The sequence below is a fragment of the Schistocerca cancellata genome, chromosome 3 (genome assembly GCF_023864275.1).
Source record: "Schistocerca cancellata isolate TAMUIC-IGC-003103 chromosome 3, iqSchCanc2.1, whole genome shotgun sequence".
In the NCBI taxonomy this organism is placed as follows: Eukaryota; Metazoa; Arthropoda; class Insecta; order Orthoptera; family Acrididae; genus Schistocerca; species Schistocerca cancellata.
In genome coordinates, this window is record NC_064628.1 from 720,972,942 (window position 1) to 720,979,539 (window position 6,598).

General features: G+C 44.7%; 1 pseudogene; it reads right to left on the reverse strand.

Annotated features, from left to right (window-relative positions):
• Positions 1 to 3,222: 3,222 nt before the first annotated feature.
• Positions 3,223 to 3,340, reverse strand: LOC126177466 (5S ribosomal RNA; annotated as a pseudogene).
• Positions 3,341 to 6,598: the final 3,258 nt, after the last annotated feature.

Sequence of the window (6,598 nt, forward strand, 5' to 3'; positions counted from 1 at the left end):
CATTTAAACTTTTGTAACAAATTTAGAGTTACGAAAACAATGCTTATCATTAACGTAGTTAGTAAATCCTCTGTCGTGAACTGTTTATGAAATAAAAAAACTGTGAGTAGCCCAACTCTTATGGGTGGATCTCTCCCACAGTTAATTCTGACACAGACTGTTTTTCACAGATTAGAGTTTAACAATTAGCACTTCCTCATCTTCGCTATTGTGAAACACGCATTTTGACCCATACTGCCTCCTCGAGAAATACGAGGTGCATTCAAGTTCTAAGGCCTCCGATTTTATTTCTCCGGACTGGAAAGAGATAGAAACATGCGCATTGTTTTAAAATGAGGCCACGTTCATTGTCAATACGTCCCAGAGATGGCAGCACCGTACGGCAGATGGAATTTTACCGCCAGCGGCGAGAATGAGAACTGTTTTAAATACTTAAAATGGCAACGTTTTCCTTACCTGAACAGCGTGCAATCATTCGTTCTCTGAATTTGCGTGGTGTGAAGCCAATTGAAATTCATCGACAGTTGAAGGAGACATGTGGTGATGGAGTTATGGATGCGTCGAAAGTGCGTTCGTGGGTGTGACAGTTTAATGAAGGCAGAACATCATGTGACAACAAACCGAAACAACCTTGGGCTCCGCACCAGCCGGTCTGACGACATGATCGATAAAGTGGAGAGAATTGTTTTGGGGGATCGCTGAATGACTGTTGAACAGATCGCCTCCAGAGTTGGCATTTCTGTGGGTTCTGTGGACACAATCCTGCATGACGACCTGAAAATGCGAAAAGTGTCATCCAGGCGGGTGCCACGAATGCTGACGGACGACCACATGGCTGCCCGTGTGGCATGTTGCCAAGCAATGTTGACGCACAACGACAGCACGAATGGGACTTTCTTTTCGTCGGTTGTGACAATGGATGAGACGTAGATGCCATTTTTCAATCCAGAAACAAAGCGCCAGTCAGCTCAATGGAAGCACACAGATTCACCGCCACCAAAAAAATTTCGGGTAACCGCCAGTGCTGAAAAAATAATGGTGTCCATGTTCTGGGACAGCGAGGACGTAATCCTTACCCATTGCGTTCCAAAGGGCACTACAGTAACAGGTGCATCCTACGAAAATGTTTTGAAGAACAAATTCCTTCCTGCACTGCAACAAAAACGTCCGGGAAGGGCTGCGTGTGTGCTGTTTCACCAAGACAACGCACCCGCACATCGAGCTAACGTTACGCAACAGTTTCTTCGTGATAACAACTTTGAAGTGATTCCTCATGCTGCCTACTCACCTGACCTGGCTCCTAGTGACTTTTGGCTTTTTCCAACAATGCAAGACACTCTCCGTGGCCGCACATTCACCAGCCGTGCTGCTATTGCCTCAGCGATTTTCCAGTTGTCAAAACAGACTCCTAAAGAAGCCTTCGCCGCTGCCATGGAATCATGGCGTCAGCGTTGTGAAAAATGTGTACGTCTGCAGGGCGATTACGTCGAGAAGTAACGCCAGTTTCATCGATTTCGGGTGAGTAGTTAATTAGAAAAAAAATCGGAGGCCTTAGAACTTGAATGCACCTCGTATGGGAATCAGACAGTGTGTAGCAGAGGAGATGCGTTTCAGAGTATCTAAGATGATCAAGTGCTCATAGCTCTTACAGTGTACTGCTCGTCTTGTTTTGGTCCATACAGCCACCATATCCTACGGTCTTAGCAACAACAGTACCAGTACAAGCATTTCACAATCAGAGGTATCAGAACGATTTTGGCTTACAACTCTGGACTCGGTATTTTCCAGACAAGGATCCCTTACCTCAGATTGATACATTTACCCTTCTATGACCCCTGAAAGTTTTAACTTCATCATGGAATCAATTGTATATGTCCAAAGAAGAAGAAGAAGAAAAAGTAAAAGGCACACTGTATACATTCCATTGACCATATAAATTAATGTGTTACTACGCAGCAGTGTCTTACATTTTATAAACAATAGAAATACTACGCGAAATCTTCACAGCTTTTGTCACACAGAACAGGAGTTCAAAGCTAACAAAAAAACTCTGTCAGTGGGGTTTTGTTTATAAAAGGAATCATGATAAACGAGTCACCATGTGCTTGAACGAAACGATACAGTTCCAGAGAAAGACGTAGTATAATTTTACAAAAAAAATGAAGCATCATAATTAAAGGCGCCAGTGGTTCATTCAAATACAACGTGGCTTCGTGTCCAGTGCATGTACACGGTGAACAGCTCCTGTCAAAGACTGCGAGGAATACAGTTAAAAGTGGTTGTGAATGCTTAATTGTTGTGCTTTGCACCACAGTGGCGCATACGTGCAGCGAATGACAGAGGTCGGTTACAAGCTGTGGTGGTTCAAAGGGAGTACGTACCTGCTCCATTACACGTCCTCAAAGAGCGACTCCTTCGAGACAACGGGAGATGCAACGGACTTGGCTAGCTTACTTGGACAGATGACAGATTAGAAACCCAAAATCACAGAATTGGACTCCAGTCATACTACTGTTTGAATTGCTCGTTATATTGTAGCTGATTTCGCTCTTAGGTTCGAGAAAGAAGAACGCATGGCACGTGCTTTTAAAACCATGAGTCATTTGTTGTTTTATTTATTTAATGAGATTTTCCTCTATCAAAGGTTTTTTCCACCATAACAAATACCCGGAAATTCTTACATCTGTTGCATAAGATCTTCAGGAAATCAAACAAAAAATACAATCATTACAAGAAATAGCCCAGAGTATTGGCCTTAAAATATCTTTAGAGAAAACAGAAATAATGTTAACGGAATCGCGACTAGTGAACAAAACATAAAACCTGTTGAAAAGTTTAAATACTTGGGAGAAATAGCAACACACAGCCTGAATGAGAAACCATCTTGGCAGAGTAGAATAAACAAATTGATTAAAACACATCATGTTACCTGGAACACATATAACACAAAATAGCTCTCAATAGCCAAAAAACTGAAACACTACAAAAGAGTCACAGAGACACAAATAACATATGCTGAAAGCACTCTGTCTTCAGGCCACGAGTGGCCTACCGGGACCATCCGACCGCCGTGTTATCCTCAGAGGAGGATGCGGATAGGAGGGGCGTGAGGTCAGCACACCGCTCTCCCTGTCGTTATGATGGTATTCTTGACCGAGGCCGTTACTATTCAGTCGAGTAGCTCGTCAGTTGGCATCACGAGGCTGATTGCACCCCGAAAAATGGCAACAGCGCGTGGCCGCCTGGATGGACACCCATCCAAGTGCCGACCACGCTCGACAGCACTTAACTTCGGTGATCTCACGGGAACCGGTGTATCCACTGTGGCAAGGCCGTTGCCTAAATAACATATGCTAGCGAAATTATATTTGAAAAAACCAACACTGTAGCAATAGACGGATTACTAAAAATAGAAAGAGGATAGTCAGAACTCGTATAAATAAAAAATGCTAAAGAAAAGGAGTTTGGAGAATAGCTTCAAATGAAACAATTTATAAAGAAACTGAACCAGTGAGAAGTACAATGAAAAAGAAACCGATCTCTTGCCTAGAGCATCTGATGAGGACGTCAGAAAATAGAATTAGCAGGAGAATAATTGAGAAGTTTTAGAATAGTAGATCTAAGAGCGGCATTAGATGAATCGCAGAGAACAAGGAGGACATGATCAAAGTACTGATTACGATGGAAGATTTGAAAGGCAAGACAGACGCGCTCAAGGCACTGCAGGACTACCATATCACACTGCCAATGAATATTAACAGAGAATGGGAAGGGTGGTTTCGGATGAGGAGACAAGGACGCGATCTGAAAAAATGAAAAGATATTGGACCAATAAAAAACAAAAGGACCTAATTCATAATATGGACTAAAGTGTTCCATTGTAGGCCATAAAATAAAAAAAAAGATCTTAATTTATCTCTTCAGGATGTCTGCAGGTGTCTCGATCTTGTATATCTCCTTCCTTTTCTTTCCCTCCCCATTCCAGGATCATTTCCGGCATAATGGCTACCTCCGTTCTTCTTACATGCTTCTGTGCAGCGAGCTACCTTAATTTAAGTATTAACTGTATTTTTCTTACTTGTCACTTCTTCTTCCGTGTGTTTTTGCTTTTAGGAAGCTTTAACTGTCGAGTGCTAGTAATTGTGTTACAAAGATTTCGCGTTTGTTTTGAATACAGTCAGAGAGAGACCCTTCAGTCAACCATAGTGCCAGTAGTGCTAGTGTTTGTTTTCAATACAGTCCAGAGACAGGTAGTGCTATTTTCATTGTTTTCTACAAGAAGTGGCTAGCAATCACAGTTTAGTCAACAATCACCCGCCTTTAGTGAATTAGCAGTCTAGTTAAAAGTTGATTAACTCTCTACAGTAAATTGATTCCTTAGGATGGATTGAATGTGTGACTGCTGTGTACGGACACAAGAGGAGCTGGCCACTGTTCGCGAACAGCTGAGCGTGTTGATGGCCACGGTCAGCCGTCTTCAGGCTGCTGCCTCGGAGTGTAGCGCCAGTGGGGAGTCTGGTGCGTCGCATGGTACACCCCAGGTGTTACATGCTTCACCCACTGTCCTTGCTGTCGAGACATCTTCGCGGGTACCGGGCGCGGTTGGGTCATCCTCTCCCCAAGGGGAGTGGCGGGTTCAGCGGCTTTCGCGGCGCACGAGGTGGAGGGTAAATGTGGAGGCTGGCCGTGTGGCATCGTCCGCTCTGCCTGTGAGTGGACATGTGGCTGCTCCTTCAGCAAGGTCCGAGCAGGCACACGGGGGGAGGGGTTTATTAGTTATTGGGAGCTCCAACGTTAGGGGGGTGATGGAGCCCCTTAGGGAAATAGCGGAAAGGTCGGGGAAGAAGGCCAGAGTTCACTCTGTCTGTGTGCCAGGGGGTCTCATCCGAGATGTGGAGGAGGCCCTGCCGGCGGCGATAGAGAGCACTGGGTACACCCGACTGCAAATTGTTGCTCAAGGTCAGCACCAATGACTCCTGCCGTCTGGGTTCAGGGGTCATCCTCAGTTCGTACAGGCGGTTGGCGGAATTGGTGAAGGCGGAAAGCCTCGCTCGCGGTATCGTTCCCAGAACCGATCGCGGTCCTCTGGTTTGGAGCCGAGTGGAAGGCTTAAACCAGAGGCTCAGACGATTCTGCGGAGATCTGGGGTGCAAATTTCTCGACCTCCGCTATCGGGTGGAGAAATGTAGGGTCCCCCTGAATAGGTCAGACGTGCACTACACGCCGGAAGCGGCTACAAGGGTAGCGGAGTACGTGTGGAGTGCACATGGGGTTTTTTAGGTTAGAGACTTCCCTCCCTAGGCCCGACAAGACGCCTCCTGAGACGCGGCAAGGTAGGAGTAGGCAAAATGCAACAGGGAATAACAATATTAATGTGCTAATAATAAACTGCAGGAGCGTCTATAGAAAGGTCCCAGAACTGCTCTCATTAATAAACGGTCACAACGCCTATATAGTACTAGGAACAGAAAGTTGGCTGAAACCAGACGTAAACCGTAACGAAATCCTAAACTCAGATTGGAATGTATAACGCAGAGAGAGGCTGGACAGTGAAGGGGGAGGCGTGTTTATAGCGATAAGAAGTGCAATAGTATCGAAGGAAATTCACGGAGATCCGAAATGTGAAATGATTTGGGTGAAGGTCACGGTTAAAGCAGGCTCAGACATGGTAATCGGATGTCTCTATAGGCCCCCTGGCTCAGCAGCTGTTGTGGCTGAGCACCTGAAGGATAATTTGGAAAATATTTCGAGAGGATTTCCCCACCATGTTATAGTTCTGGGTGGAGATTTGAATTTGCCGGATATAGACAGGGAGACTCAAACGTTCATAACGGCTGGCAGGGACAAAGAATCCAGTGAAATTTTTTTATGTGCTTTATCTGAAAACTACCTTGAGCAGTTAAACAGAGAACCGACTCGTGGCGATAACATATTAGACCTTCTGGTGACAAACAGACGCGAACTATTTGAAACAGTTAACGCAGAACAGGGAATCAGCGATCATAAAGCGGTTACGGCATCGATGATTTCAGCCGTAAATAGAAATATTAAAAAAGGTAGGAAGATTTTTCTGTTTAGCAAAAGTGACAAAAAGCAGATTACAGAGTACCTGACGGCTCAACACAAAAGTTTTGTCTCAAGTACAGATAGCGCTGAGGATCAGTGGACAAAGTTCAAAACCATCGTACAATATGGGTTAGATGAGTATGTGCCAAGCAAGATCGTAAGAGATGGAAAAGAGCCACCGTGGTACAACAACCGAGTTAGAAAACTGCTGCGGAAGCAAAGGGAACTAAACACAGCCAAAGCCTTGCAGACAAATAAAAATTACGCGAAGTGAAATGTACTGTGAGGAGGGCTATGCGAGGGGCGTTCAATGAATTCGAAAGTAAAGTTCTATGTCCTGACTTGGCAGAAAATCCTAAAAAATTTTGGTCTTATGTCAAAGCGGTAGGTGGATCAAAACAAAATGTCCAGACACTCTGTGACCAAAATGGTACTGAAACAGAGGATGACAGACTAAAGGCCGAAATACTAAATGTCTTTTTCCAAAGCTGTTTCACAAAGGAAGACTGCACTGTAGTTCCTTCTCTAGATT